Source organism: Paralichthys olivaceus, chromosome 17 (genome assembly GCF_024713975.1).
Source record: "Paralichthys olivaceus isolate ysfri-2021 chromosome 17, ASM2471397v2, whole genome shotgun sequence".
Taxonomy (NCBI): domain Eukaryota; kingdom Metazoa; phylum Chordata; class Actinopteri; order Pleuronectiformes; family Paralichthyidae; genus Paralichthys; species Paralichthys olivaceus.
Window position 1 is genome coordinate 5,123,755 of NC_091109.1, and position 21,684 is coordinate 5,145,438.

At 40.7% G+C, this 21,684-nt stretch overlaps 1 protein-coding gene across 15 annotated transcripts in view; it reads right to left on the reverse strand.

Moving 5' to 3' along the window:
• eya1 (EYA transcriptional coactivator and phosphatase 1) overlaps positions 1 to 21,684 on the reverse strand; it is a 63,840-nt gene that overhangs the window by 33,229 nt on the left and 8,927 nt on the right. For 6 of the 15 annotated variants that reach the window (XM_069512029.1, XM_069512028.1, XM_069512026.1 and 3 more), the window contains exon 1: positions 7,092 to 10,976. The exons of 5 other annotated variants lie outside the window; for them this stretch is intronic. The gene's annotated coding sequence lies outside the window, so the exon portion shown is untranslated. Of the gene's footprint in view, positions 1 to 1,405; positions 2,300 to 7,091; positions 10,977 to 21,684 lie in introns of those variants that run through there. 4 more of the 15 variants (XM_069512019.1, XM_069512016.1, XM_069512027.1 and 1 more) reach the window with 4 other exon arrangements.

Sequence of the window (21,684 nt, forward strand, 5' to 3'; positions counted from 1 at the left end):
TTTAAAATATAAAATTTACTCCATATTCGTTGGCTATTTGGATTGTGATATTTGCAATTCTTTCCAAAATATTGACATTGATGTTGCCAGGTGATAAAGTAAAAAAGTACTTGAAAAAAACATAGATTCTATATGCAAAAATATGACACACTTACAAATGCACAAAGAAATACTGAGGCATTAAAAACAAAATAAACACGACACATTTTGAAAAGACAGACACAATTTCTCTTATTACAGCAGCTCCACAACAAGTTGTACAAGATGTGAACACAAAGAGTTTACTATCAATTTACTCTGAGTAAAAATGGCCCTTAGTGTATATTGTTTGGTGTGGTATCGAAGACTGTTAACAGATGTTTGCTGGTCTGAGGCATCAGTTAATGTGCCTGTTAAACGTGCAGCACTCTTGCCTGATTGTAAAGAGCCCATGCCTCAGTGATGGGCAGATGAGAAGCTCATGAGGCGTGTGTTTGCTCTGGCAAGCTCCTTAATTGTTTCTGTGTTTATACGAAAGACCACGCCACCAAAAACATTACTCTATCTCCTCATTTGTGCGCTCAAAGGATTTGATCGAGTGTAGACAATGAAGTCGAGGGAAGGCACGAGTGATTTGAAAAGCACAGCCACAAACTCCAGACCCTATTTGTCTGCGCTACCGTTCCCATTGAAATGGCGAGTTAATGAAATTAGGAGCAAATGTTTTGTAAATTATTCTGCCATTTCCAATTAGGTCCCAGGGTTCTGGCTATCTCTGCTATCGATAAACATTGGCCTCTTACACAAGGCAACAGAGATAAATGCTCTAAGTACAGTCGTTTGAAAGCTATCAGATAGAAAGAGAGAAACTAGAATTGTGATATAAAAAGATTAAATGATGATATACATTTACTTATTTATATTATGTTATTATATCATGATGCTTTGCAATATAATTATCAAACAATGTCCTTTTCTTGCAGGCCTAATCCAATTTAATTATTATTGGAAAATAAATATTTTTCAGCATTAGATTAGAAAAATGTCAACGCTGTAATGCAAGTAAAAAAAAATATCCTAAAGGCTAATTCAATCTTCTTCACACATGCTCCAATAATGGCTGCATTATCCTTTCCCTAAGGTATCCTAATTTACTTCTGCCCTTAAAATATCACACCCTCAAAGCATACAACAACACAGAGGTGCAAATATAAGCACTTAAGGACTGTGCAACTAAACTCTTTTCTACATCTCACTCTCAATCCTCCAAACATTTTAGTCACTAGCTGACATCACTATCTCTCCTCAGAAGACACAGTAGACTGAGAGAAGTTGACAGTTGTTTAGCAGAGTGTTTAAGACGATCTCTTAGCCACGCACAGAGGTTAACGTCTCTGATGCTGCAGCGGCTCAACTGTGCTCTTACCTGCACCCAGAACGGCTCAGAGTCCTCTCAAACCAACCACACTCTTTTCTGTACTCTGCCTCCACCTGCCCGGGCAGAAACAATGTCACTCCTTGTTATTGCAGCTCGATGTCACAGTCCAGAGCCATCCCTGACACAAAAAGGCATGTCTGAGAAAACATTATTGTTATTCTGGAGCAGAATGGGAAGAGGAGGCTAGCTGGGGGAACAGAGGCACGCATTGTCTCCCTCCCGAGTCGCAGCCCTGTTCCACTGTTGTTTCCTCCGCCAGGTCCTCCCTCCTCCCTGAGCGAGGGGAGCACGGCCAAATGACGGAAAGGTGATTCATCATTGGTCTACGACAGCTGCAAACTGGATTAGCCCTCCCCCAATCAACATGCAAAGCTGCTTAGCCAAGGTAAGCAGGAAGGGGTGGTGGTGGGGGGGAGTTGTTGCGGGGGTGAAGGTAGGCAGAGGGGTGAGGGGTTGGGGGATCGCAGGCTGAGGGGGCAGCAGAGGGTGGGAGAGGCTGCCTGCTTTCCTGCTTGAGGTAGCCTGCTGCTGGGAGGAAGATGGGACTTGTTGAGGAGAGACAAGTCAAGCGTGACACCCCTAGCATCTTCAGCAGATCTTTCATCTGCAATTGACACTATCTGAAATTTATCAGCACTCCCCATCCCAGCAAACTGACAGCTCCTAATGACCGTCAGGGCTGCTTTCCGTGGGCCTGCCCCAGCCTGGGGCCACAGCACAGAGACACACAACTTCCCTCTTCACAGTCACAATGGACAGAAAAGCAGAAAAGAGAATAATACACACACTCACACAGGCCTTATATAAATCTTATCTTTTCCTGTGGCAACATGAAAATTCATGCTTATGTCTTTTTCTCTAACACACAGAGACACATAACTCATGTCCGCATGTGTACACACACTCGTGCACGGGGCACATCGGAGGCCCCCACATCAGTGGTGCACACACACACACATACGCACACACTCACACATGCAGGGCACTTTAGAGGCCCCCAGATCAGTGGTGCATCTCAGACAATGAAGGAGACTGGAAACAAGAACACAGAGAGCATATGGAGCCACATATGTTTCCTATGACGCTACGAATGCCTCTATTACTCTCCTTTAGCTGACAGTTACATTTTGCTGTCCACTCCCGCTCTGCTCGTCTCTCCAAACATAAAGCGGAGCCGTATACTTGTACGACTATAACACTATATTTGACCTGACTCCTGCCCACCATGGGGACACAGGGTCCAAAAAAAGGTCAAAGGTACACAGCTGGTCATGAAAGGAAAAATAATAAATTGATTTTTCTTTTTCAAAAATCCTGGCATGATTTTTTTAATAGCTGACTGTTTACATGAGCCAGGGTAACCTGAGCTGCATGCATGGTCTTAAGTTTTTTTTTTCTTAGTTTTTTTTCACCGGGCTTTGCTCTTCACACCAAGGCAAAGCCTTCATGAATACCATTCCAGCTTTACAATTCGCCTCCTCTCCTGCTGCTTATGGTGCAGCCATCTTAGCGAAAATAACCATTATATTTCATTTTCACTCTTAGAAGCCACAGACAACAGCAGTGCCTCCTCCTGGCATTTCACAATATTAAAGTATGCAGAGGGGATTTTAACAAAACAGAGAAATCGAAATCTGCAGAGGTAAAACACCAGAGACGAAAGAGAAATTATTTTTGCCACAGCACATTAACAGCGAGAGTTGAGGGGGGAGTTGTGGAGAGGGTTCTGTGGTGGGTTGATGTGGTGTGTGTGTGTGTGTGTGTGTGTGTTTCTCTGGAAGCCAGTGAAGCCATTACCATGCTGGTGTCTCTGCCACTGCCAGCAGGTGAAACCAGCCAGGTGAAAAGAGAGAGAAAGAAAGAGAGAGAGAGAGAGAGAAGGGGGGTTGCACGGGAGATGGGGAAGGAGAAGTCAGAGAGGGGGTGGGGGGTGAGCAGGGATTTAAAAGCAAAAACAAGCCTTTCTTCTGCCACGCTAAATATTTATCGTAAAAAAAAAAAAAGGTGTCCGCATTCAGCATCTTTGATGTGCGTCTTAGTTCAACCTGAACTGCCAGGTCTTTGAAGCGAACAAGAACAAAGCCCAGCTACAGATGAAGCGGTGGAAGTGTCATCAAGCGAAAAAAAAAAGGAGACGAAGTAGAAGAGCCACAACACGCTTCACTCACGGTTGTTTGCAGGCCCTTTTGTTTCCCTTTTCTTATTTCAAGACCTGCGTTTTCCAAAGGTAAACATAGTCAGCCAAGCTTTTAGCATAGATCATCTCAGCATGCAGGCTGTCTGACCTGGCACTAATCATTTTCTCTCTGTGCCTGTGTGACTGTAGAGGTGAGAGTTACCTATTTTCACATGAAAGTTGTATATCATCTGCAAAAGTATTTTCACATAAATGACAAGAAGATCAAACAGAAGATTATATAAATATGAGTGAATTACACTTTGTCTAGTCCATCCTCCACTCCCTGTGTCTTTACCAGATATTAATTTTACAGGGCAAAGTGCACAGTCCTGCAGACTATGTAAAGCCATGTGTTGTGAGTTACAATTTTTGAAAAACAATGCTTTAATCAAAATCTAACTTTAAAACAACTAATCCTCACTTAAGCTGGTCAGCTGAATCCACATGGTGGCCCAGGAAAAATAAATCCACTCGCAAAGAATGTAGATGCAGACAACAATTGAACACAGATGTGAGTGGAATTAGGCACAAGTTTACAAAATGCTACACTTCACTTGTATCTCTATACGTGGCTGAAAAAAAAGGGGCTGCCAACAAACGCAACATTAAAAAGCTTAGAGGAGTTTTTTTTTGCATCCTCAGAAAAGTTGAGTTGTTGATAAGTCATTTTGGAATAAAATAGACGTTTGAAATTTCATGGTGGTGCAGGTCTGATTTTTTAAATTTATTTTTAAACAATAAAGCACAAAAATAATTTTAAATAAAAGCATGAGATTTTTTGTTTGTTATTCTACTTTCATATCCTGCATATTTATTGATACTGATTTAATTTACTGTAGTGGGATATTCAGCACAACTCACAAAGAGACTGATAGCGACAAATTATGCAACCACACAGTGCTTCACATGCAATTTAAAATGTTTGCACTTGTCCACAATTAAAAGCACAATTACTCACGCATGTGTTGTTTGTCGCTGCAATTTGTCTCTCTCATTGGGCTCAATCTGACACAGTGCTCCAGCAATTCACTCAATGGCTACATTAAATCTGTTAATACTGTGCTCTTCAACCCTCAAAATTATTTCCAGAAGGCCAGCTCTCCTTTGCGGGGCCATCAAACAAGATTTAAGGTGCACATTTTTATCACGGGCTGCCCACCACACGAGACCACCGCAGAATGATAGAGGCTTTGCAGCACCAAGATGAAAGAAAAGTCCAGTGACGAATCTGACGCCTAAATCACTTTAATGCTTGTGACTAGTTGTTCTAATTCTCACGAATCTGACACAGATCTGTTCTGTGAATGGAATTATTATGCATGCAGGATAGGAAGTGAAGCAAATTCTAAAATTGCAGAGGATGTTAGGAAAGATACTTTTAAGAATCTTTTAAAAACAAAAAGGATTTATTCTGATCTTTGCAGATGTGTGTTGCACTATGGGCACGTTTGCAATACAATTCAATCTCTACAAAATACAATCGTTTCGACTCAGCAGCTTCTCAATTATCCTGCTCTATGTAAACATATTGCCATTTACAAACAAACACACAAGTGGGTATTAGTGATTGAGGACCTGTAATGTCAATCAACAGAAATCTTTAAAGCTCATTTCCTGCTCTTTCAGTCACACATTCAGATCCAAACAGAGGTGTGTTAACAAAATAACACCCCGCAGTATTTAGTAAACAACCCCTGCTTACTGCTCGCCCACTATAGGGCTACTTAATAAGAGGTCACCTATTTTCTTCCTCTTTCTCTCGCTCTGTCTCCCCCTCTCTCTTATCCTCCGAGCGAAGCAGGATCAATTAGCCCTCTGTGTCTTTCACCGTTTTCAATCTTCCTCCCTGAGAGAATAGGACGAGGGATCGGCCCGGCTAAACACATCCATACGGGAGGCATCAGGCCTTGGGCAAACAATGCCACCGTCGACCACTCTTTCTTCTGCACGCTACTGCTACACATGCATGAAGCTCCGCAGCCAGGCAGGGAGAGAGAGAGAGAGAGTGAGAGAGAGAGAGAGCGAGAGAGAGAGCGAGAGAGAGACCCTGATCTCTGCCTGTGTAAAGCAAATACACAGTGTAAACAGCCCCTAAATCAGCCTGCTCATTATCTGTTAATTGGATAAATAAGGTTATTGTGTGCGTGAATGGTTGCAGCAGGCGGTCGCACACACTGTCATGTTTGTCTACACGGAGCGAAGGCCACTCTGGCTCTCTACCCTAACCTCTCCACTTCCTCTCTTTCATCTACTAACACACACCTTTCTAAATACAGAAAAAGAGCAGGCGTTTGAAAATGACAGGAATTAGAAGATGAAAAGGGACAGGGGAAAAAAATAAAATTTCAGAGAGTTGAAATGCCCTTCAAACACACACATATACACCAAACAATAATTCCCTGACTTGTGATGTAAACCTGTGATCACGCACACAACATTAAACCAGAACATCCTTCAATTAGCGAGGCTAGTGATTACAGCAGCTGAGTCATCTCCACTACACGTGAAACACTGGCGAGCGGAGACGCAGCACGGCCGGGAGTCGAGGCCTGTTGTCTTGGACAGACGCTGGGAGCCTCTCAGGTCTCCTCGCAGCATTCCTGGCCTCAGCAGATGGCATTAGATGTCAACTGCTTTAACTGTGTTGGTTGTGTTTGTTCTGCCAGTCGAAAAGAGACACACTGCAGGGGAGCAGCGTGTTTTCCTCGCTTGACCAAAAAAATGTAAACTGGGCCAAGGAGAGATAGGAGATTATGCTATATTTGTAAATGGAATTGGGCACTGATGATATTATTTTCAAAACTAATGCAGATTTTTTTTTGACAGTTTAAAAATGTAATTTTAATCACAAAGAGAGGATATCTAGAATTATATTAATTGAACTGAAAGTGCAAAAATACAAATTATCGATACAATATTTATGAGTTTTAGCTCTAAATTGCCATTTAAAGATCTATTTAAAGTAATTACTTTTAAGGATTAATATATTTTTCAGGAAGTATGTTTTATTTATTTTCTTGAATTAAAATTAAAGAATCACCTAGAAAAAAATATTTTTTGTTTTGCTATTATCTCTCACGATCAATTAATTACATCTGCCATGTGAAGATTATTGTTCAGTTGATATTATTCTCTTTATTATTAATTTTCTTACAGCTCTACAGTATTATAATTTTAGCAATAATAAAAAAATGTACCATAGGTTGTATTTATTAACTGACAGATAATGACAGTATTAGAGCAAAAATGTGGTTGTTACTCCAACTGCTTTGTTAACATAGCTGCTTTAAATGGGAATTATATCTTGAATTTAAAGCTGTTGCAAATCTATAAAATTAAAGGGATATTTTCACACACACACACACACACACACACACACACACACATATATATATATATATACACACACTCACACAAACACACTGACACACTCAAAATTAGAAGACAAGACAAGCATCAGATAAAACATGAGGTAGAAATTTAAATTATACTCACTACAATTATGGTTGAATCCCTGTGTTTATCCCGTCCTCTTTCTTAAAACAAAAATCGTCTACAGACAGATCATTCAGTCCAGCAGAAATGGACAGCAAACTTTGTGGAGCGCTTCTTCAGCTGCTGCTAGAATCTGTAGCACAGTGAATGTAAACTACAAGACTACTTTTTCTTTTTCATTTTAGGTGCTGGAACCCATGGAGCCCCGCGCCGTATCTCAGGAGACCCAGTCCTAGTGAGAAAGAGAGTTGTCCGATTACTGCTTCGGGCAGTGACTAGTGAGTGTCTGAGGAAGAGGGAAAAAAAGAGAGAGAGTGAGAGAGCGACGGCTAGAGAGGGAGGGAGGGAGTGAGTGAATGAGGGAGGGAGAGGGAGGCTGCTGCCGTTTGAAAAAGCAGGAAAGTTGCTCGGTGCTCTCTCACAGGAAGACTTTGGGTCTGGAGGAGGCACGCGGGAGTTGCGCCTCACACCAGCTCCCCATATGTCATTCACTCGCAGCTTTAAGCAATAGAGCCCTCTCCAGATTGTATCAGTGGAGACTTAAGACAATGAAATGGCAGATCTCTCGACTAGCCTGACCAGGCTGTGCTCACACACCCTGAGGGCCCACACTTTTCTTCTCCCCCCTTTCTCCCTTGTTTTTGTTATGCTCTCTTTTCTTTTCTTTTTTTTTTACCACAAACCACATTTTTTCTGCTCTCTCTTGTGAGTCTTAGGTCACTGCTGGATTTCTCTCTCTTAGTCGTAGAGGAACTCTGGAGGGTAAACAGGGGTTCAGGTCATTAGCTTAGGTGATGGGGTGCAGGGAGGTTTAACGGCGTCCCGAGCGTCCCGGCTCTGTCCGTCTGCACTGCAGTCTAGTGGAAGTCCTCCGTCAACATATACACACCGCGCCTGTGTGCAAGGTAATGACTGCCTTCTGTCTGCTCCAGGTTATTATTTCAACTGTGCGAAGCTGCTAAACAAGGCCACGCTGCTACTGATGAGCTCAAACTGGTGATTTATGGAAGCTGGTGATGAGGCTTGTACAACTTTCGCTTCAATATGCTATGACTTTTTTTTTCTTCCCAAGAATATCAATCCTGTGTAATGAATGGTTGGGAGTGCAATGGGCCATTTAAAATTTAATCTTCACGTAATAAAACTGAGGGTGAAATACCAACTGTAATGCTGAAAAATGATTTTCAAGGAAGAGGAAACGATACATTTACTATGGTAAAGAGGTGCTGAGAGAAAAAGAACACCCATGGCTGAAAGAATGGTCTACTGTGTCTGTGGTTGGTCTGTGTATGCACTCCTTGTATATCTGCTACTTATGTTCAGTGGGTGAAATAGAAATTTATCATGTTTGTGACTACAAGAGAAAAATCATGCCTGTTTTTGTCACTAGCCACGACATATTTCAATCAAAAAGAAACTGATAGATTAGAGGATTTCTTCTTGATCAGCCACTGAGTTCACAACCCACACTGAAAGCAGGTCAACGCCAACCCACCTCTGTGCAGCAGCAGTCAACAAGGAGCTGACAGAAATAGATCAGAGCTGTGAGCACAGCTCCTGATTTAAATACACAGCAGCAATGATGTGTACGAGCTGGAAATGTGAGCGCTACTTCCTTTTTACCCATAGGTGAACCGGTGGGCTTATGTTTCAGCATGAGAGCATGAAATATATTGCACATTCAACAGGTAACAGATAACTCGATTGACTAATAGATGCTTGGGGATTCTCAGGTGACGATTTCTAATAGCAGTGGGGTACATGTGCCAATTAACTTGCTGGATTTACTCTGTTGATCTCTATTTCAATAAGCAAGATGTATGAAATTAGCTGGAGATGTAATTTTGCAAGTGAGTTATTTTCAAATTGCACAGTATCATTATCCAGAGTTGTTTATGTCTGAATGACTGAAGTCAGATTTTCCTCTTACTCTCTGTAAGCAGTGCTGCATGTTATGTTTTGAATCAAGGCTCCAATCAGCCCATGCTGTTGTTCTATTTCTTATGTTCAACAGAATTAAATACAAAGCACTGGTTTACATAAGTTGCAAAACAAATAAAATATTTGCTTATTTTTTTATTTTATTTGTCAGGATGTTGAGTTTAGGGTTGTCATTAAGCTCTTTTTGGTAAAAAAACAAAAACAAAAGAAATTTAACATGGATTAAAAAAATTACAGATAAGAAAGCACTGAGACATATTCAATATTGCCCCTTTTCCAAAATAGAAAAAACCCACCACCATCCACTAAAACCCACTACCATCTGGCTTTTGTCTGCAGTGGGAATAGATATTCACTGGGCATTCACTCCCAGTCAATTGACATTTTGCTCTCAACACAGGTTTTTATCGTCTCTGACTCCAATCAGTAGTGATGGAAACATGACACCCGAGTGAATCCGCTCATTTCTTTTTTCTTTTTTTGTCTAGATACAGACAGTGCAACTTTTCCAGTGCGATGCTGTGACACACATTTCACTTCCGGCCATTTGCACAAAAGTAGCCATTAGTGTTTGTGTACTTATAATTTTTTACATTTTGGGAACAACGTGCAACAGCATTTTGTTCTTTGTATAGTTCAAGATTCAACACTAGCGCAGTTTTTAGTCCGTTCATGTCGTCGAACATGCCTCACCTGGAAAAATAAAAACAGAGAAGCAAAGTCCTTTACAGCCAATGTGAAATTTAATCGCCTTTTTAACGCGTTAACATTACAATGTAAAAGACGTACAAAAGAAACCGCATTAGATGCAAAAACTACAACTGTTTTTTTTTCCTGCAACTGTAAAAGCTTAGAAGCATTTACATCTGCCAAGTGGAAGCTTAACAAAAGATGCACTGATACTGTCCAACTGACATCAGCACTAAAACGCCACTTGCCAAAAACTATATCAAGTAAGAAATTTGAGAAGTGAGCTAAGATTAAATGTGAAGCCGTTCTTTATTAAGGATTATCTTGATGGGACTCAATGGTCTTCATGTGGGGTTGCAAGGATGCCTGTCTGCAATTTAGAGTGAGGAGAGATCTGCACTGTCCCCCACTGCCAACAGGTTATCCACTCAGACCTCTCACACACGTGGAAATAGACCCACTCTCAAATGGCTGATTACATTTGGGAGATAAAGAATGAAGAGTTAATGTACATCTAACTGGAATCCTAGTAGTTGGAAAGTTTCAGATCCTTAACTGTGGGATTTTTCCCCCTCCTGTTGTTCCATAAAGGAGGACATCTCAACAGAGTGAGTTTACTTATCTTGACAAAGAATATATAAACAGTGTGAAAGAAGCAGGAACGGTGCGACAAGGAATCAAATGGTGCAGATGAAACGAAATGCTAACACCCCGGTGACACAGTTGCAATATTTTCATATGCATATACTGCAAATTTGTTTGGGTAGAGCTACTACAGTGTTTATACAATGTCACACATGGAGGGGATCAAGTTCCTTTTTTGACACAAGTCTCAGCAGAGCATTATACTCAAAAACCTTCCTCCAAGAGTAGAAATCTGAACTTGGGATAACTTTGGATAAAATAACAGTTTTTATATATTTATACAGGCATTACCAGGTGAAGTGCTCACCTACTGACTAATGGGAAAATAAGATTTAAAAAAAAAAAACTCCTACCCTCCAGCATTGCTCCTGACACAAGTGGGACATTAAGTTTGCTGGATGGCAATTTGTCAAAGAGCTCTGTAAGTGCTAGGTACTGGATATTCCTGAGTTATTCAATGTGCAGAGTTTCCTGTTGAAAATAAAAAAGCTGCACAGTGTGACATATGCTTGGTAAAGCAAAACAGCACTGATGACCAAGGGAAATTCAAGATCATTTTCAATACTATTCCATTCCTCTTCCATACCCACTGCTCGTGTTTTCACAAAAGCTCCCCAAAACTAACTAAAAAAGCAACATGCATAACAACACCGACAGCAAAAACACAAAAAGGTACCAAAACATGCTACTCTCAGTTCAAGCTGCTGTAAGTTTATACAATATAACATTAACCCATCTATTTACCAGGCTTTCATCAAACTCCACAGAAAATCTTTGATGATGACAAGTTGCTGCCACAAAAAAAGGATTTGACAGCACAGACAGATAATTTTGAAGTCCCTCAAGGTAAATTAGTAGCAAGTCAAGTGCTTTCATGTGGTGAATGAAAGTTCCAAGTGAAGCCTGAATTCCTTATAAATAAACATCAGGTTGGCCTGCCGCGGCCGAGGAACTCTGATAAAAGTAAACACGGCATACCTCAACCTGAAAATACACAAGGAGCTTTCCTCCGCAGAAAGAGGGGAACAAAGGAAATGGTTAACCTCAGTGGACGTCACAAACGTAAATGAACAGCGTGACCTTACTGTTGCAGCCATTTGGTTCCAAACAAAACACAGGGGGCATGTTTTGAGTTAAGTGAAATATTCATTTGTCTTTAGATTATATAAAATACAGCAATTACACTCAGTAACTCTGTTCAAAATAATTTTCAAAAGTTATTACATTTTACTTTGCATTTTTTGACCTGAAAATCACAGTGCATGCTAAAAAGTATTTTGCTCAGTAGGCACATTTATCCATGACTGTACCCTGAGAGACAAGTTTTACTTTATGACCAGAGAGGCACACCTGGGGAAAGTCTATGAGGACCCTGAAAATCCTCAGACAGACACTTTATTGCTCTCCAATGGCCCCAAAAAAGCCAAACAAGCACACGTTGGAGACCTATTACTCATAATGAGACATCACTATGGCCGCACGAATCACTACTGCAGGCATTACGCTGAGAATATATAGCCTGTTAAAAGATAAAGAGAATACGTAGAGTCAATTCAGCTGAATAAGTTTCTTAACTATGGGTTGTTGAGATTCATGTCTTCCTTAGAATCAAACCTTACTTATAAATACTCTCTGTGTTAAACTAACCCCATAATACATTTGTGTGAAGAAATAATAATTTTTAAATAGATGGATCACAGTGTTTGCCTTTACTCATTAAGACAAACTCAGCTGAGAGGGAGGACCTGTTATATTTGCTTCCAGGCTTTAAATTATCTAAACACTGCATTCAGCGAGTGTTGTGGCTACAAGCAGCTGGGCCTGTGGGATTCTAAATAGGTAAAATAGAGCTTGCATGGCTTTGAAAAAAATATTATAAATACATTTGATTCACGAAATAGGTTGTGATCTACAACTAATTATTTTCAGCATCACTTAAAGCACAAGACCAGATATAAAACATTCAGACTTCAAACTAATTATATTGGTTTGCCTTTGTGATATAAACCTCACTAAGGAGTACTGATCTGAGATACTTATATACAAAATAATACTTGTTCCATTAGAAATGTAGGACTATTTAAGAACCAGTTTCTCTCTGGTTTGTCTTCCTCTGTTTTCATACTGCATATCTCAGACACTCTGCCTCTCACACATAGAAATAATTGTTATTTTATGAATATCCCCGAATTTCAATTGACAATTTCAAAAAGTTTGCAATCTGAGAAAGGACAACAAGTTTTAAGTGGCATATTTTTTTATTTAAAAAAAAGTAAAAAGGTTGTGCTCAACTTTGAAATTATAACTCCGACTCTGATACACAGTAGAACTTTGCAAGTGCACTGATTGTATTAAGGTCTTTAAACCTAACACCAGATTACCAGTGCTAGGTTTAAAGACAGAACCTCAGCCAGCAATGCCACTAACTCTGAATTAGCTGCACCCTAAAATACCAATATGTTTGGTAATAAATTTTCAGCACCCCTCTAATGGCAGCATTTGTCAGGACTGCCCCAACTGTCTGGGGCTGACTTCTGACTTGCGCAACCCAGGCGGCCAGAAATGTGGCACTCCCCATCTCCTCCACAGCTGCCTGCCCAGTTGGACCCCGGTCATCAGAGCACTGGGGGCCGAGTCACTGATCAGCAGTCTTGTAGTGGGTCTGGCCCGTGGAGGGGGTGGATTGGGGAAGGTGGGGGCGGTCATCACTGGGAACTTATGTTCACCACACCACGAGCTCCCAGTGGGATAGAGCACAAAATGCAGAGGTTAGAGACATAACTGCTGCCTTGCAACCCCACCCCCTCAGGCTGACTCTCTGTTCCTGGACCCCCTCCTCCCCCGAGTAACAAACCAAACCCCCACCAGTCCAACCACTGTGACATTTGTGAAGCCAGGAGTACACATAACAAAAACACATTAGGCAAATGTCTGGGGTCAAACGTCTGTTTGAATTGGACAGATGAAAGCCACTTAGATTGGGCCTGTGCCATTCTGCTTAGTGACTAAATACAGTTTCAAAAGAGGTAGGCCTGTGCGAGCCAGTTTGTCTCACTGACAGAATATGCTTCCACATTCAAGTTATGAGGCTGTTTGCCAAGGGATGATACAAAAGCACAGACAAGGCTATTTAAGCCCGGGGTATTACCAATCAGCTATCTATCCTACATAAATAAAACAGAAATACCTCAGACCGGAAAATAACTTATATTTAACCTACATCCACATTTGTTCTCTAAGAAGCAAGTGCAAGCGAACACAGCAGGGGTATTTGCAGTGATGAATGGGCACTGCCATTGGACACCAGTTTTCAGCAACTTTTAACTTGCGGACGGACTTAACAGCTGGGCTTATCTGTCTACCCGGCCTCCTTGTGCATGTGCACATAAAGAAGCTGGCGCTCGGATTATCTCTGCACCAAATGTCACTCATTTTATAGAACAGCAGGAAACATGCTGAGCCGCACAATTTTTCACAGCCTTGAGGACAGTGTGAACTATTAGCAGCTTGCCAAACTAGTAGGTCCCTCCGATCATGCCAGTGTCGGAGAGACATGAAGTATGACAAGAGGTTCCAAAATAACCAACAGGATAATCACAGTTTAAGACTATGCAAGAGGAGTGCTGATGTATATGCTAATACCTCAGCCCAAAGTACCTCATGGTGACTTCTGTGCATGTGTCTGGTACTTGTCGCTGCGGTCATCATGACTGCGGGAGACAACCTTTCATTTATTGTTTTTACTAGAGCTCTACTGCTGTGCTATCAATATCCAGTGGACAGGAAGGGCTGTCTAAGTAATTTTACATATGACAAAACAAAGACGGCATCATCCAAGAGAGGAGACCCGGATCTGGACCAAAGTTTAACTAGTTCTTCCCTCACCCATACTGCATCCTTCCACCAAGTTTCGTAGTAACCCTTCCAGTAGTTTTGCTATAATCTTGCTTACATACAAACCAACCGACAAACAAATGGACAGGGGTGAAAACATAATCTAACTGGCAGAGGAAATAACAAATACTCCCACGAATCCATTGGAGGTAAACCTCGATTCTCTCTGTCCAGTCCAGTAAAGCTCGTCCACTTTCTCGAGATCTCCAACTTCATTTGGACAAATATATCATTGTGGAAGACATCAATAGAACAGACTGGGCTCAATGATATGCCAACTTTCCATGTTTGTTTCCTCTTGATGTGTTCGGAACAGCAGTGGCCCTGTTAAAAGGTGACTTCCTCCATGAGGAAATGGAATTTGCAATGCACTCCTTACAGCACACTCTTTCTTTGTACTGTGTGAAAATATGTTCTATCTCATCTGACCAGAGCTGCTCTACAGTCTCATATTCTGCTGTTTCTCTCTCTTCATTCTCCATGTTGGGACAGTAGGTCTCAGTTTAAGTGTAAACAAACTTATTATATAGTTAACACATATAATTTCAGAATGACAAAGTAAAAAAACAGATGCTCAACAAAAGGTAAACACAAAACACGACCCATTTCTTTAAAATGACCACTTTTGGCAAACCTCAAACACATTTTTGAGAAAATAACACAGAGTACAGACGTTTTAGGAAGATGTGCATGTCATAGTAAAGTATCTCCTGGGACATATATATGAATAATGCCTTTTTGTGTAAATGGTTGTGTCACTGCTATTGATAGATACTAAGCCAAAAAATTATAGATCACAAACTAAAAGGAGACACAGGAAAATAAGAATTTCATTACATCGATAACAACAGCTGCAAGCTTCTGTACATTTTTCATCTTATTCTCCTGTAGAATCATATTTGTTGCAAAGCAGCGTTACAGGAATCTAACAGTGATCATGAGGAAGACTGTACAGTAGAAGTTTCAAGGGGAAGGTAACAAACAGACCATGGGAGACGCGTAACCACAACAATGTTGTTAAAGGGTGAGCATGAAGCTGAAAATGTATCGACAGGTCAGATCTACGTGCATTAAAAAGCTTTAAAGAGAGAAATGATTGATTGTTAGTTAAGTTAATGTATCTGGTCCATAAACTAAATGGATTCCTATTGATATCTCACCTCTTCTATCTCATTCCATCTGTTGTGTAGCCTCCTTAAATCTTATTTGAGGACTCAAACCTTTCATAGTGTATCTACATTTGGTTTTCAAGAAGCAGTAGTGCTTTTTAATTCAGGAATGCCTACAAGACTCGAACTGAACTTTGAGACGTGTTTGAAACAATTGCAGTAACACCTACTGTTTATAAAGCCGTGGCACAGACACGTATATGCACATGTATAAAAGAAATAAAAGTCAGAGACAGATGAAACTGGAGTTGGATGCAGCTGCCAACTGCCCTGGGGGAGATCTCTCCATGAACTCTGTAAATGACACCTTTGATAATTAATATACCTTTATCTCCAATTCACAAGGTTAGCTCCACATGAATCAAAGATAAATGATCACTTTGATACGGAGGGTTCCCTGATTAACCTTTTGATAGGGATGCACATGGTGAGGGGAGATGTGATGAACTGCCAGAGACCTCTGATGATGAACTTATGACTCATCAATACCAGCAGCTCTGAGCGTCTTGGCTAAAAACACAAGCGAAACCACAACAAAGAAATGCCGGCCATCCGGGGCATCGCCTCTGACTCCAAAATAAACATTACGTTTTGTTACAAGGATCCGCTTCGGTGTTGAAGGGGGGGAAAGCAGACAGTGGGAAAACAGGGGGGGGAAGAGTGTGAAGCTTTCTTCCTCTTGACTTTGTGACTCGCTGAAGCCCCAGGTGTTTTTTGTTCTCAAAACATCCAGTCACCTCTCTGGTTGACGTTCAGCCTATCAAAAGCACCAGAGAACTTCTTGCTTGTAATGTTTTCTGTGCCTGGTAGTACCAACTAGATAGATCCTATAAATAGATCTGCAGCCTGCCATGGAAACAAACAACCGCCTCGTCTCGGATCAGTTACAGAAGTGGCAACTTTTTATAGGTCACCAGAACTTCCAGTTGCCTTGGAAACAATGTGGAAGAATAGTGCACTTTTGGAACAGGTAATACTGGTCAGGGCAATTAGAGGACCCTTTTTGGTGAATGGGAGTTATCACAGCGCTGGCTTGAGGTAATTGGTGGGTTTATTCAGTCACTGGTCACAGAATGTTCTGTGCTGCACCTGGGCACCCTGAACAAATCACAATGGAAAGAAATGCCTGTTTGTTTTCCGCAAGACACAGGGAGTTATCTGTTAAAGGACAGGGCTGTCGGCATAACAAAAGGCTACTATCTGAATATTGATGTCCACTTTGACTTGGGTAATAATGACCAATGTATCTGCTCTGGCTATGATTGGGTTCAGAGGCAACGCTTTGCTTTTCTATACCTGGTTTTTGAATGATTCCACAGAATCAGCAAACTCAATCAACAACTCTGGTGCTATTGTCTCAAGAGCTTAATTAAACCAAAGTTAATGTTTATTTCTTGCTTCTTGCTCTGTGTCTGCTTCTGATTATTCGTGTGCAAAAGAATAGTTGTTTTTTTGGCAGGGAAGGTGCTGCCAACTGTCTCTTTGAAAGCCCTTTGTTTCCATGCTGCTTTTGTTGTGGATACCTGAAAACAATGCAACGACCACAACTGGATTAATTTCTTCACCGTACCTGTTACTAAATTCCTGCAGGCCGACCTACGTTCAGAGCTTTGACTCTCTGTGAGGCCCGGCCCATTCGTTGCATGATGACGATGCAATTTGCAAAATTACAAGCTAGCTGAAACCCTGTCCTGAAGAAGCCCCAGACTCTGCCTGAATTATTAATCAAGTATTGATGAGGGCCTAATAAATGCACCCGGCTCACTGTCCCAATGACATTCCTGCTCTCCCCAAGCCACTTCTGCTGCTCTGCCTGCCTATATGTTTCTGTCAATGCGTTCATTTAAATCACAAAAGATAATTGCTTTCAACAATGTATCGGCTTACAGATCTCTACTGTACCGCTATCTCTCCTGCCCGGGAACTCAAATAAACACACTTCCATGCCAGCTAATTACAGTTTCACACAGTGTGACAGTCCACAATCTTCCCGTAGTCTGTTGGCCAGCCACCAAAGTCTTCTAATGTGCTCACACAAGGGGAATCAGCATACCGACCTGATTGAGGTACACAAACATCAGCAGAGAATCACAGGCATGATTTTGATTACTTCTCTGCCTTTAGCTATTAATATAAAATCCATCAAGCTTTGGGGATAAATCTTCTAAATAAAGAATATATGAATTTATATGAACACACCAGGAGAATGTATAATACCACACATGTACTGTGGGGACGTTAATTTATCAATTAAATTCACGTTATCAAAAGACAGTCGAGCACTTCTGACTGACCTCTGGGCCTGGTCGTCAATATCTCCACCACCATCGCCTCTAGCAGCTGAAGAGCACTTAATAAATTGCACCTTCAACAAAAGGAAAAGGTGATGAATTGAAAAATGTTTAGCCAGATCATGCATTATTAATGCAGCCTCTCCCTCAAATCGGCCGCTGATAAATAATTAAAATTAATCTCGTTATGGGAGTTTTCATTATAGGATAATTTAATTAAATGAAAGCCCAGGGACCTCTGAAGGCCTGGAGCTACCATAGGGCCCCATACTCTGCTCCTCTAATGGGTCAGGACAGGAGAGTGCACTGGTAATGCACAGGAGCCCATACATTATTTAATGGATCCCACTAAGTAAGGATGGATCAATGATAACTTGTCATCCCGTCAATGTGTTTGAAAGCATTCCAGATCCCACTGCAAGATACATCTCAAAACTTGAACAGAAAAATATCTGCACGCACACACTGAGGAACCCACACACGCAAGGACACGCACAATTAATGTAACTGTCATGTCAGGAAGCAGCTATGAATATTCTCTGTTTGTCCGTATTGAAATGCAACCCCAAATGTAGGATTCCTGTGTATTTTACTGATGGGAAAGCAGCAGACGTTGAAAGATAAAGGGGAAGCTCTCAACGCCTGTTGCCTGCGTTACATTTAAGGTCAAACAAGCTCCTTTGTAAATGGCAATGGGTACAAGGTACATCGGATACCAAACAATAAATGATATGAGCGTGGAATGGGAGCCATTAAAGACTTTCATGGTGAAGGAGACGAGGGGCAGAGGAGGAAGAGGGTATCTGAGTTTGTCTTGTCTCCAGGAGCACTTAAGCACTCTAATTATCAGACCACAGTGAAGATGCACACATCGAGCTCACATTGAGATGACTTAAGCTGCTTTTCCGCCACACATGGATCGAGTTCTCCTTTCACACAGGCACCTAAATAAATAGCAACTCGAAGTCTTGATATCACAAACTCTCAAATGCTCTTTTGGTTCCCCCTTTCTTTCTTAACATTGTGAATATTACATGGTACCTTGGGTGTGTAATGAGCTAAAGTATGTTGCAGGAACGGCATCAATAACACTTATATGACCATGGATCAGCAGTTGTGTTCAATCAAGCGTCCAATATTTCAACATCTTTACAGATACGGATCTAAATTATTTCCACCATCAAGCTGCACTACAGTCAAAACCACCATCTCTACTCCTGATAAAATACTTCACATTTGAAATTACATTTAAGAATGATGGATAACAGAAATGTGGGTTTTACAGAGGATGTGTTTATGTTACCATTATTTTCCAAAGTCAGGCAATTGTGTCTTCTTAACAAAGACACTGGGCTCTCTTTTTTTTGGCCAAACACAGATGAATTGTACTTGTGTTTGAATCAAAGAGATACTGGTCAGTTAATTTGATCTGGTTTCAGCTGCATTGAATAGCTTGATAATAGCCGAGGCTCATTTTGGTCTCCACATCATTTCCTCAGGACCACTCCTTAAAGTAGATTTTCAAAATCTGCCAAAAGTCTCATTGTATTTTAAACAAAGAGCCAAATAATTTTGGTCAAGGCCAGATTTGACCCAAGGGCCAAGTTAGATGACTCATTCTTTAAAATCGATGTGCCACACCATGTGTTCTTACTCAGGCTTTATTGTTATTGCCAGAATTCTGCAAATGAAATCAATGCAATTATTATGCTTGATAATGAAGAGCATATGTGACAGATTTGCATTAAAACCTACAAAATCTCACATTATGTGTTATGCACGTCAGGTGAGCATTTCGAGGAGGAAATCTTTAACATAAATATTAGCGTTTTGTGAAAACAAAATGAGTAATTAGTTTAGGGCATAATAAGCTGGGGTAGGCACACAATGAAAGAAAGCATTCTGCCTTTAAAATGAATAAAAATTGATTGTGTCCCAATAAAAAACGAATTGGCGGAGTGTTAACTGGATTCCACATAAACGTCTGTAGCAGTCCCTGGCCGCTTTATTGTGTGCTAATGCAATAGAGAACACTTAGCAATAAATGCTCCTCTCTGATGAGCTCACAGAGGCTTTCCAAGATGGCCTGATGAAATTGTAAAAATTAGATTTGAGCGAGCTGCTAATGACTCCTAAAACAAAGGAAAATCTCTAAATAGAATTAGCCTGCCCTCTCCTTCTCTAAATACATCATATGTAAATTACTGTCATTTGGAGAAATATGCTTGCCTGGAAGGTAAAGCCTTCATTAGAGATCTCAGTAGGTTTGGGACTCGAACTAGAACTCCTCCAGGACATTTAAAAAGTTTCAGCGCTCAGAGAAGGGGAAGGCATTGTTCACATGTGGCAGCAGATCAGAGATATAACTAAGTATTTATTTAATAATATATATTTGATTTAGTGCTGGATTTAGTTCCAAGGCTGAGGACACAAATCACTGCTATGAGGAACAAATACTGCATGTGTGAAATTGTCTTGTGCTTCAGCCAAGGCAATACGCAGTTTCTCTAAAAATAGTGTTCTCAGCCTGTGATATCTTCAGTCAATCAGTTCATAAATGCAGCAACACAAACACCAATGTAGGATCTCAGTGAAAATGATTCTATAAATCAATTAAAGTCTGATATAGCTGCACTTTAAGAATCAAGTGCAATCAATATTTTTAAGCTTATGGCTTTTTATTAGTCATGTCCAGTGGCACCATGAATGATTGACTTTTAGTGCAGTGGGTAAATTTTTTTTAAATGTCTTAATTCTTATGTCACTATATATTATATCTATCGCAAACCAAACGACTGTTTTGAAGATACAACAACTGGTCAGGGTAATCAAACAAGGCTTGATACAAACTGGTTACATTGACAAACCAAATTTAGTTTAGCAAGATTTCTTATCAATAATAGTCTTAATACTAATTATAGTATGTTTCTTGACCCATTAGGTCTTAAAATGAACATCCACAGTCAAGAAAAGGACTGTATTAATTGGAACAACATATACAGTATATATATGTACCTTCTGTAGTTTATTGGGATCTGATGCAGTGACCACCAAAGTACTTGGCAGACTTATAGCAAATTTGTGTTCGTACAATCTAACATTTCAAAAAATCTTCAATAATCAGAAATGTATAGACATTATTCTATGTAGACTATAGTTGACTTGATATATCTAACTCTGCTGTGGAGATTGCTCAAACTTGAACAATAGAACTTTGTCAGCTGACGGTTAAGAAGTGTTTACACAATTCCAACAACCAATTATTTGCCTGTCAAGAGAAGCCACTGAACCAGTAAATGGCCATTACACACCCTCCATTGTTTGAACAGGGCAGGAGAAAAGAGACATATATGACAACTTTGCAGGAATTATGCAGCAATTAAACAGGACAAGATGTGTTTGCAGGAGCTGCTCAACTGTTTCCTAATACAAACACAGGGCCGGCCAGTTGCCTAGCTTCAGGACACAGCCCTTGTGTGTTCCTACCAGGTAGGTAATTCAGTTATCTGGGCATTGTTCTCAGTTCATCCCTGTTGAATCACATGGCTTTACCATAAGATTTCCCCAGCTTTAGATAAAGCCTCCCCCAGTACGAGAGCAGACCTCACAGGTTTCCCCAAATAAAACCAGGCAGAATATTTAGTGTTACCAGGCAGTTACATGTGACAATAATAACTTTAAGTGTTTAAAAAGAAATGCATTGTCCATGCCATGGCTTTAACGTTGCACAGTGAAAACTAATGGGTTTTAAATGATGTTTTATTCTAAACTAATTTTGAAAACAGGCAGAAAATCTGTATATTCATTGTGAACCCTTTGCTGGACACAGGTTTGTGTGGCTGCAGTAGAGACCACGTCTGAAGTCTGAGTGTTTTCTGGGGGGTGACAGGAGGATCACATATGGAGCAGCAGCCAGACTGCAGCTGTGGGGTATTTCCAATGTCCATAAGTACCTCCCTATTA